The sequence below is a fragment of the Helianthus annuus genome, chromosome 1, assembly GCF_002127325.2.
Source record: "Helianthus annuus cultivar XRQ/B chromosome 1, HanXRQr2.0-SUNRISE, whole genome shotgun sequence".
In the NCBI taxonomy this organism is placed as follows: Eukaryota; Viridiplantae; Streptophyta; class Magnoliopsida; order Asterales; family Asteraceae; genus Helianthus; species Helianthus annuus.
In genome coordinates, this window is record NC_035433.2 from 114,803,251 (window position 1) to 114,816,146 (window position 12,896).

The window sequence follows — 12,896 nt, forward strand, 5'->3', positions numbered from 1 at the left end:
TTGGTATCAAAACAAAGTGTTTTGATACCTAAAAGTAGTTCCGTGGCAAAATGCGTGCTAAAACGCATTTTGACCGAAACTTTGACTCGTCACTACGCCTAGTTAACGTGGTAATCAGTAGGTATAATCGTTAAGGATTATAACCATCGTGATTACAATCACGTTGCAAAGTTCGAACGAACTTTGTGTTGACCATAGACTGGTCAAATCTGAAAGTCAAACACTGTTTGACTTTTAAGCTAGGAAAGCAATAAAGAATGAAGGAATGCTTACAAAAGGTCCTTGCTTGAACTTGACATTATAATTCTCGGGTATGAAGTTAATAAACCCCAACTTAGAGAACTTTAGATCAACTGTGAGGAAAAACAATGAAAGGGCCTTGCTATTTATAGTAGTGCATGAAGAACAAGATCAAGACAAGTGTTTATGTAACCTCCAAGCAAGAAATCCTAGCCATACAAGTGTTTAATGCAGGTTAGAAGCCTTGGAGAGGTGTTAACTTGGTTAACACACCAAGAAATTTACATAAACAGCCCCTGAATTTCAAACAGTTTGCTGAAAATCATTTTTGGTCGCTGGGCATGTTCACACGGCCCGCATAAGGTATGGGGAAGCCTTACACGGCCCGCCTGGCTCTCCCAGATCAGCAATAGTTTCATAATTGACAGTTCAGGTCCCTGCACTTGATTAAGCCCATTTCTTGCACTTTTAACACCCCTTAAGCCATTTTCAAGGCTCTACAAGGTCATTAAAGTTTAGAGGACTCAAAATGTGCTCGGAAAACTCTCGGATGTCGGCTCGTTTGGTCGTACGGTCGCGTTATTCGTCAAATTACGACGAAACTCAAACGGACGCGAAAACGAACGAAATTAAGCGACGAACGGTATTTTTGCATGCCGATCACTAAAATAAAAAATATTTTAGTGTGTAAAAAAATTTTGGATGTCCAGATGTGGTTAGAATGTAATATATGCGCGAAATTGCAAACTTACCCCATTTTTGACACTTTTAGTCCCTGTAAGATCATATAAGCATATTTTTGCACACCAAACCTATCAAAGCTTATTTCTAAGCTATGTTTAGGTTATATATGGTATGTTTAGCTTATGATCAAGTTCCGGACTGTACGTTGCCTTACGAAATGGCAGACTTTTGCAGTCTGACGCAAATAGTCCCTGTGAGCGAATAAACTTGTTTTTGCCATACCAAACCTTCAAAAACTTATTTCTAAGTTATGTAAAGGTTATTTAAGGTACGTTAAGCCTATTTCATTTTTCCGGAGTGTTTGCCGTGTTAAACTGATTACGTTTACGCACCTGTGCGCATATAACCTTCCAGAAAGCGATTTAAAGCTCGAAATCGAACAAGAATTGATATGTGCAAATGATACACATATTTATACAAATCCCAAGTATGAAACATGTCACATCCCGACCACGTAAAACAACAAGACGTGGCGGAAACGTCGGGGAGTGTTGTAACAGAATCATTGTTTCACAACCATGGAATAAATAATTTTGTTTTATTGAATAAATGAACTCATTGTTTTAATACAATCAAATAAGTACAACTATTATCTTTCAAGTTTTAAAGTCGCTAAGGCACGAGTCCATCCTAAGTATAGCATATATCATCAGTCATCACAAAGCAGCACCTGAAACATGTGTAAAAATAGGTGCGTCTGCATAAAAATGCCTGTGAGATACATAGGTTTTATTTTATTTAGGATTCATGACTTATAAGTTTAAAGAAAAAGAATGTTTTAAGAAAAGTAGTCATGATCCTTGAAAAAGGTTTTCTTTTATAAATCATACCAAAATTTATAAGAAATCAGATGATATAAAATAATGTTACATAGGTAATTAAATAACTAAGTAAAATGAGTTTGTATATATTTCAGTTCCAAAATCGTTAACCTAAGTGTACTAAATAACGCCACCGTATGTAATGTGATAAAAACACTTATATATAAGAAGTACCAGCGGCGTATCTACCATGTTTTCATCATATTACACCCGTCCCGTTATCTAAACACTTAACCAAAACTAGTCGTTAAATAAATAGTATATTAAATATACTTTAGTTGTTAAAAAAATAACCTTCAGTAGTATATTAAAAGTATACTTTGGATTTATAAATAACATATTAAACTATGTTTTGGATTTTGAAAATAACATATCAAACTATGCTTTAATGATTAACAAAATATATGTTGGTTTTGTACAATATCACATATGAGAGCATATCAAACTATACCTTTGGGAGTATAACTAAATACACAAAAATAATGTGATTTAAGAATTCATTCAGACCTAGTGCATCAAAATACACCTTTGAGACTATAGGGATACCACAAAGGCAATCCCTATTTGGATGGAGCAACAAATTGGTTTCAGACATTCCATGACAACAGGAATGGGGTGTCAAATCCTATAGCGCTATATCATACTACCAACTAGTCTGGTGAACAAAAATAAGTACTATTCCAAACATTTATTTTATAATCTTTGAAAAATTAGAGTTTAAATCATAAACAATCATTCAGTTTGTAAAAAGATAAGTACAAATATGTATAATCAATTATACTTTTGAAAACATGAAAATAACAGATAGGTACACATGCTTCACCCCAAAACAGTTTGAAAACAGTAAAAGAGGGGACTATGTACTCACTTGAGAGTGCTTAGAAGTCTTGAACAACTACCAAGCAAGCTAGAGGGAGCACGGAATCAAACGGCACCTAATATTGATAACTACATAAATAAACCGGACCTAAATCGGGAGATCGGATAGTATGAGGTCTCGTGAACCAAATGAGCGTGGGAACTCATATGATATGGTTTAACAAGGCCTACATACTAAAATGAAACCTATCCTAGGTGCTTACGACCCATTACGCCCCGTTTAGATAGCTCACGCTACTTTAACACGTCGTTCGAGTAAAACGCGTTTGGACCTCCTAACTAGTCCTATGACAAGTATTATATGCCTAAACATGTTTAATTATGTTGCATAATCAGTTAAGTGACAAAAGTTTGGGTTACATATGCTTAAACATCAATTATGCATAAAAAGGGTATTTTGGTAATTTTCCTAAGGCATATAAACTACCTATCATACAACTACTTAAAAGAAGTAACCATAAGGTATAACCTCGGAAGGTTATTCCCTATATAACTATGGTCACTAAACATGTTTGGTCGGATCCTAAAGATCGACCAAACGGGTCTAATTCGAAAGTCTAAGCGGGTGTTTAGTCCGCTTGACTTACAACTCTACATAAGCACTAATCTAAAAAGTGACGAGCTAAACATGTCGAAACATGTCTAGTTAATTTAGAAAACAGGTTTTGATATCAAAACAAACGGGTTTGATACCCTAGAGTAGTTTGGTTACAAAATACGCGAGAATACGCATTTTGGCCGAAAATACGACTCGTCACTGAGCCTAGATAACGTGGTAATCAGTAGGTATAGTCGCTAGGGACTATAACCATCGTGATTACGCTCACGTTATGAAGTTCAAACGAACTTCGCATTGACCATAAACTGGTCAAAGCAGAAAGTCAAACGCAGTTTGACTTTAATGATAAAAACGAATGAAAAGAACGAAAGAATACTTACAAAAGGTCCCCGCAAGCTCTTGATCCGATTTACCTTCAGGTATGAAGTATAAACTTCAACTTAGAAGGCCAAAATCAGATCAAGTTGTGGGTTTTTGCAAGTGAAGGGTGGGGGTATTTATAGGATTTCTAGAACCGTTACGATCATTTCTTGAAACCCGAGCTTCGATCCAAGCCCTAAACATCATACCCACTAATTTGTGAAACCATGGGCATCCAAAACAAGCACATAGAATCAAAGAAACCAGGTGCTAAGGTGTGGAACAGCTGGAAAACATTTCTGTTGAACTGGGTGGTCCTTACGAACCGCATGAAGATGTGCTTACGGCCCGTAAGCCTTGTGCAGACCAGCCAAGTTTGAAAAATGGTAGAACAGGCCCCTGCACCTCCAAACTTGCTATTTGATGCATTTTTGACACGTTTAAGCCCCGTTAACCCCATTTCAAAGCTCTAAAATGAAGTTAAAGTATAGGGAACTTAAAACATGCACAAAAGTATCTCGGATGTCGGTTCGTTTGGTCGTACGGTTGCGTTGTTCGGTTAATTATGACGGGAGTCGTAACGGACGCAAAAACGATCCAAATTAAGCGACGAATGGATTTTTATCATGCCAATCACTATAACATAATATTTTAATGATTACATAAATTTTTGGATGTACGGATGTATTCAGAACGTAAGATATACGCGAAAATGCAAACTTGTGCACTTTTTGACGCTTTTAGTCCCTATTGATCAATAAAGTTTATTTCTGCGCACCAAACACCTCAAAGCCTATTTCTAAGCTATAATAATGATATTTAGGGCATATTTAACTTATGATCAAGTTCCGGAATGTTCGTTACTATACGAATCGGTATAGTTTCGCAGTTTGACACAAGTAGTCCATGCAATCGAACAAACTTGATTTCAACACACCAAACCATCCAAAACTTATTTCTAAGTTATGTGGAGGTTATTTAAGGTATGTTAAGCCTATTTCATAATTCCGGAGTGTTTGTTGCATTAAACTGGTTATATTTACGCATCAGGGCGCGTATAACCTTCTAGAAAGCGATTTAAAGCTTAAAATCGAATAAGAGTTGATATGTGCAAACGATACACATATTTTTACAAATCCCAAGTATGAAATACAATATTTTATTGATTTGGTATTTGTTTGATGATGGAAGTGACACAGGTGTCACAGTCTCCCCTACTTTAGGAAATTTCGTCCCGGAATTTAATTTTAGGGGAAACTTCTGAAGACAACTGTGATGGTTTTGCTTTCGAACGAATCCCTCGAACCCTAAGTAAAACTCTGGGTCATGTTAGGATTCTTAGCGAAATTGCCAACTCTCAAAGTGAAGTCCTTGTAGTAACAAAACATGAAGTTTCGAACTATGGACAGAAGAACGTTTCTCATGAAGACTTGTCATAGGAAACTTCTGTGTGCTTGAAATCAGAATTGGGGAGTGTAAGATAAAATGACGTCAGTCAAAGTCCAAGACTTCTCCCGTATCATTACTCTTGTTACTATAGGTCTTAACACATGACAAAGCTTCTTGTGGTTTCTGTGCACTAAATTCCATAATTATGTAGGCCTCCATAATTACATAATTCCTTGCACAGTCCGCACAGTTCATTTCATAATGCGTAAGGGAAAAAAATCAATTGAATAAACATGAAGCGAATTGACTAGACCACCAAAGGATCTTTTTAACTAGATCAACGAACAACCCTTTTAACTAGATCAACACATGATCTTCTTAACTAGACCGTCGTACGATCTCCTTAAATAGACAACTTAAGGGATCTTTTCAATTATATCATCACATGTTATTCCTAACCAGATTTTCAAATCAATCTGTTTAACTAGACCACTCAAGGGGTCCAATTATAGAATAGTACTTTAAAACCCAAGGGACTTTAGCTACAACGTAGAAGTCCATTAAGGATTTAAGATAGTACCTTTAGATATCCTACTATGAATCCCTCATATGAGATATGGAAGATTCTATGAGGATTTGGATGGATCACATAAAAACACAAAACATATAAGAGAACATATAAACACATAATTAGTTAACTTGATCTTTAATTTGTTATTTTTGGACACGGATAATTAAAGCACACCAGGAATCCAATCCATGGATTTCATTTGGCACTTTAATCATTTTTAAGAATCTATCTATGGAGATAGAAGGATCTTCAATAGGAGTTTGGCTTTGTTTCTTAAAAGAAACGAGCGTTAAAGGTTCTTGGGGAGATCACAAGTGATCATAATAATGATATAACCACACGAGTAGTTTGTCTTTGTGTTGTTATCATATGATCGTATCAAACATTCACACAACCGCATCAGTTTTGCAAAAATAAAAACTACGAATTTTTATTTGTATAACAACTGACTTGTCTTTAAATGTCAAAAGATAACAACCAGAGGAAACAACAAAACACTAATTGTTCACTGCTGCATCATTGTTCACGTTTGCCTCATTGATGTTAAACGCCCGTCCACGAGCTGGAGGTATGTTAACAAGTCTTGGGAAATTGTTTCTGTAGTGAGTAAGGTCACCACAGTTATAACATGACCCTGGTGGGAACCGTGCTTAAACAGCAGCAGGGTTTGCAGCAGCTTGATTTGCATAACGGCAAACATTGATCAAATGTCCCAACCACCCACAGTGGGTACATTTGTGACATTGCTCTTGCTCTAGATGATGACGGTTGCATTTATTGCACAAAGGTGCCATGCCAACATAATTTTGCCTTTTGCGAGGTTGTGCTGGCTGGTTTGGTGTAACCTGTTTCTCTTGAGCAGTGATGGCGCAGTTTTGAGAAGCCTTACGCTTCTTCTTCTTGGATCCTTTAACCTGCTTTTCTTTTGGCTCAGCTGGAGCAGTCTCATCGGATGGTCTTGGGTCGCCTTTTCGAAAAAGCTTTTTCTTCCTGATGTGGGATTCAGTTAAGGTGGCAGACAGTTCAATGGCTTGTCTGACAGTAGTAGGGTTGCTGCCAGTAACAATATCCTAAACTAGGTCAGGAAGACCATCAATATATTTCTCAATCGCCTTCTCCACAGGTGTAACCATAGCAGGACACAGCAGGCTCAATTCCTCATAGCAGTCAGTATAGGCGCGATGCTCACCGCTGTCTTGCTTCAGGTCATCAAATTCCCTTTCTAAAGCCCTTAATTCATGACGAGGACAAAACCCCCTCATCATAAGAGCCCTAAGCTCAGCCCAAGTTTGTGCTAATGCGACCTCAGCACCACGGTCCCTCATAATTCTGTTCCACCATGTGAGAGCCCTCTTCTGAAACACACTAGATGCAAACTCGACTTTCCGATTGTCTGGACAATGAACATGACGAAATGTACTTTCAATGCTTTCGAACCACTGTAGGAGTCCAGTTGCTCGTTCAGAACCACTAAACTTAAGTGGGTTAGCTGAATTAAAGCTTTTGAAATTGCATGGAGCATTCTGGTTATTGTTGGCTTGGTTTACTTGAGCAATAACATCTGGGAGCACAGCAGCCATATGTTGTGCCATAATATGTGCCATTTCGGCATTTGAGAGCGGATTTTCACGTCGAGGAGGCATTCTAAAAGGGGAAACAGGAAGGAAAACAAGTGAAAGGATTAGACAAAAAGAATGAGATGAGACAAAATTGATGAAAGCAAAGATGGTGGTCATTTGTTTGTTATTACAAAGCAACAAACGACACATGGTGATTAATCAAAGTAAATGGGTCAAAAATAATGTATCGCGAAGACATGCTCGCCTACAAGTGGACACTCACCCCAAGAGTTCCCAGGTAAGAGTGACTGGTCCGATACTGCGGATTTGTTCGAACACTCTAGCCTTAGACAGAAAACTCAGGGTACAGGCACCCACCCTTCCAGTTTGCACGTGTTCACATTATTTAGGCCAAACTTTGATGGGAATTTGAAAACTTAAAGGGTTCAAAACCATATAATAAATCATCCTAGAACAGATGATTAGTTTTCAAGATGGAAACGAAATTTGTGTTCTTATTGTGGTTGTCACCTAAAAAAGATAACTTGTGTTAGGGTCCTAGGAAGGTTATAGTCTAGGTCAACGCATTACTAATAACCTAATTCCCTATAACCATTGGCTCTGATACCAACTTTTCTGTCACACCCCGACCACGTAAAACAACAAGACGTGGCGGAAACGTCGGGGAGTGTTGTAACAGAATCATTGTTTCACAACCATGGAATAAATAATTTAGTTTTATTGAATAAATGAACTCATTGTTTTAATACAATAATAAGTACAACTATTATCTTTCAAGTTTTAAAGTCGCTAAGGCACAAGTCCATCCTAAGTGTAGCATATATCATCAGTCATCACAAAGCAGCACCTGAAACATGTGTAAAAATAGGTACGTAAGCATAAAAATGTCTGTGAGATACATAGGTTTTATTTTATTTATGATTCATGACTTATAAGTTTAAGGAAAAAGAATGTTTTAAGAAAAGTAGTCATGAACATTGAAAAAGGTTTTCTTTTATAAATCATACCAAAATTTATAAGAAATCAAATGATATAAAATAATGTTACATAGGTAATTAAATAACTAAGTTAAATGAGTTTGTATAAAATATATTGTTTGAAAAACAATATTTTGATAAAAAGGTTTATGGTATATATACAAATATACTTTGGTTTTAAGAAAGTCGAATAAGTGATATATTAAAATATATTTCAGTTCCAAAATCGTTAACCGAAGTGTACTAAATAACGCCACGGTATGTAATGTGATAAAAACACTTATATATAAGAAGTACCAGCGGCGTATCTACCATGTTTTCATCATATTACACCCGTCCCGTTATCTAAACACTTAACCAAAACTAGTCGTTAAATAAATAGTATATTAAATATACTTTAGTTGTTAAAAAAAATAACCTTCAGCAGTATATTAAAAGTATACTTTGGATTTATAAATAACATATTAAACTATGTTTTGGATTTTGAAAATAACATATCAAACTATGCTTTAATGATTAACAAAATATATGTTGGTTTTGTACAATATCACATATGAGAGCATATCAAACTATACCTTTGGGATTATAACTAAATACACAAAAATAATGTGATTTAAGAATTCATTCAGACCTAGTGCATCAAAATACACCTTTGAGACTATAGGGATACCACAAAGGCAATCCCTATTTGAATGGAGCAACAAATTGGTTTCAGACATTCCATGACAACAGGAATGGGGTGTCAAATCCTATAGCGCTATATCATACTACCAACTAGTCTGGTGAACAAAAATAAGTACTATTCCAAACATTTATTTTATAATCTTTGAAAAATTAGAGTTTAAATCATAAACAATCATTCAGTTTGTAAAAAGATAAGTACAAATATGTATAATCAATTATACTTTTGAAAACATGAAAATAACAGATAGGTACACATGCTTCACCCTAAAACAGTTTGAAAATAGTAAAAGAGGGGACTATGTACTCACTTGAGAGTGCTTAGAAGTCTTGAACAACTACCAAGCAAGCTAGAGGGAGCACGGAATCAAACGGCACCTAATATTGATAACTACATAAATAAACCGGACCTAAATCGGGAGATCGGATAGTATGAGGTCTCGTGAACCAAATGAGCGTGGGAACTCATATGATATGGTTTAACAAGGCCTACATACTAAAATGAAACCTATCCTAGGTGCTTACGACCCATTACGACCCGTTTAGGTAGCTCACGCTACTTTAACACGTCGTTCGAGTAAAACGCGTTTGGACCTCCTAACTAGTCCTATGACAAGTATTATATGCCTAAACATGTTTAATTATGTTGCATAATTAGTTAAGTGACAAAAGTTTGGGTTACATATGCTTAAACATCAATTATGCATAAAAAGGGTATTTTGGTAATTTTCCTAAGGCATATAAACTACCTATTATACAACTACTTAAACGAAGTAACTATAAGGTATAACCTCAGAAGGTTATTCCCTATATAACTATGGTCACTAAACATGTTTGGTCGGATCCTAAAGATCGACCAAACGGGTCTAGTTCGAAAGTCTAAGCGGGTGTTTAGTCCGCTTGACTTACAACTCTACATAAGCACTAATCTAAAAAGTGACGAGCTAAACATGTCGAAACATGTTTAGTTAAGTTAGAAAACAGGTTTTGATATCAAAACAAACGGTTTTGATACCCTAGAGTAGTTTGGTTACAAAATACGCGAGAATACGCATTTTGGCCGAAACTACGACTCGTCACTGAGCCTTGATAACGTGGTAATCAGTAGGTATAGTCGCTAGGGACTATAACCATCGTGATTACCCTCACGTTATGAAGTTCAAACGAACTTCACATTGACCATAAACTGGTTAAAACATAAAGTCAAACATAGTTTAACTTTAATGTAAAAACGAATGAAAAGAACGAAAGAATACTTACAAAAGGTCCCCGCAAGCTCTTGATCCGATTTACCTTCAGATATGAAGTATAAACTTCAACTTAGAAGGCCAAAATCAGATCAAGTTATGGGTTTTTGCAAGTGAAGGGTGGGGGGTATTTATAGGATTTCTAGAACCATTAGGATCGTTTCTTGAAACCCGAGCTTCGATCCATGCCCTATACATCATACCCACTGATTTGTGAAACTATGGGCATCCAAAACAAGCACATAGAATCAAAGAAACCAGGTGCTAAGGTGTGGAACAGCTGGAAAACATTTATGTTGAACTGGGTGGTCCTTACGGACCGTATGAAGATGTGCTTACGGTCCGTAAGCCTTGCGCAGACCAGCCAAGTTTGAAAAATGGCAGAACAGGCCCCTGCACCTCCAAACTTGCTATTTGATGCATTTTTGACACGTTTAAGCCCCGTTAACCCCCATTTCAAAGCTCTAAAATGAAGTTAAAGTATAGGGAACTTAAAACATGCACAAAAATATCTCAGATGTTGGTTCGTTTGGTCGTACGGTTGCGTTGTTCGGTTAATTATGACGGGAGTCGTAACGGACGCAAAAACGATCCAAATTAAGCGATGAACGGATTTTTATCATGCCAATCAGTAAAACATAATATTCTAATGATTACATAAATTTTTGGATGTACGGATGTATTCAGAACGTAAGATATGCGCGAAAATGCAAACTTGTGTACTTTTTGACGCTTTTAGTCCCTATTGATCAATAAAGTTTATTTCTGCGCACCAAACACCTCAAAGCCTATTTCTAAGTTATAATAAGGATATTTAGGGCATATTAACTTATGATCAAGTTCTGGAATGTTCGTTACTATACGAATCGGTATAGTTTCGCAGTTTGACACAATTAGTCCATGCAATTGAACAAACTTGATTTCAACACACCAAACCATCCAAAACTTATTTCTAAGTTATGTGGAGGTTATTTAAGGTATGTTAAGCCTATTTCATAATTCTGGAGTGTTTGTTGCATTAAACTGGTTATATTTACGCATCAGAGCGCGTATAACCTTCCAGAAAGCGATTTAAAGCTTGAAATCGAATAAGAGTTGATATGTGCAAATGATACACATATTTTTACAAATCCCAAGTATGAAATACAATATTTAATTGATTTGGTATTTGTTTGATGATGGAAGTGACACAGGTGTCACAAAACATAATATTTCATTGTATTTGCATTTGTGTGATAGTCGTAGTGACACAGTTGTCACAGATCTGATGTCGGAATCACCGGAAAAAGAAACCCTAAAATTTCACAGATCTAATCTAAGTCAAATAACAAACAAAACATGCTGATAAGGTTAAAAAGACGGTACCTGAGAAGTGAAATCGTCGGTGAAATCCGTCGATCTTGTGAAATCGCCGGTGAAATCCGTCGATGTAGTGAAATTTACAGATCTAAGTCAAATAACAAACAATAAATGCCGATAAGGTTAAAAATACGGTACCTGAGAAGCGAAATCGTTGGTGAAATCCGTCGATCTAGTGAAATTCACAGATCTAAGTCAAATAACATACAAAAAATGCCGATAAGGTTAAAAAGACGGTACCTGAGAAGTGAAATCCGACGATCTAGTGAAATCGCCGGTGAAATCCGTCGCCATGGGGCGTATGCAGACACCGCCGTCTGGTGAGAGAGAGAGAAGAATGGGGGCGGATGTGAATGATACTATGCAGAAACCCTAATGTGATAGTAATACCGTGTTTTTTTAATGAGTAGTACATTATGCATCTGATGTTGTACCCCGTGTGTTTTTTTGAGTGAAGGGCATAATTGGGATTGTAAATTATATTGTGCTTTAGAGGGTTGTACAGCATGCTTTAGGGGTGTTTTAAGGAAATTTATATGACTTTAAGAAGTCCTTTGGATATGCTTATTAATATAGTATAGATATACCTTTGAATAAAGACTTGAATAAAAGATGATCTACGGGATTATCATAACCAACGAGATTATAAATGAGGCTAAGGTCTACGGGACCAAAAAGACCTTCGGGTCCCAAATAGAAAGAAACGAATTGTTGGGGTATCACCTTAATAAGGTAAAAAGGTGAAAATATAAAGAAATAGCCTACGAGGCTAAGCGAAAGAACCTACGGGTCAATAGTATAAAACAAGGAAACTGGTTGTAACTTCCTGCGTAAAACAATAACGGGAGACAAAGTTCGTATAAAAGCAATGGGTTTTGCTAAGTTAACTAAATGGGTTAAAAGCGAATAGATTGTGAAAGGCCGGGTTGACAAAAGTGAAGAATTTCACTAAAACATTCAAACGGGCAAAAAAAATGACAAAAGAATTCAAAATTATTTAAATTGTGTTATGTCACAAAAGTGGATGAAGTCATTACCGAAATGACAACGGAAGGGGATAAATCCTTGGAATTGACATGAGTTCAAGAGAAAAGCGTTAAACTAAAATTCAGTATTATTGAGAAACAACCCTTTAACAAATACGAATATTATGAAACGAATTTGGAAAATGATTAATATCAAGGAATATGGATCTTGACACCAGTAGGTGCAAAGCGATACATTCGAAGGAAAGATTTCCGATAATAAAAATCGACGTAAACTTAAACAAAACGTGATGTAATCACGGTCACAAAAAGTGATATAGAATACAATCAAGTCGTAACGTGAGTTACGAGATATGAAAATCAGAAAACACGTAAAAGGCCGGGTTGGCAATAAGATATACCCTAATGACGGGGAATAAAGTGACGACGACTAATCATTCTGGCCGGTAAAACCTTTCAAAGTCGGAGTAGTGTTACGACTTATATAAAGCGCCTGTTGAAAT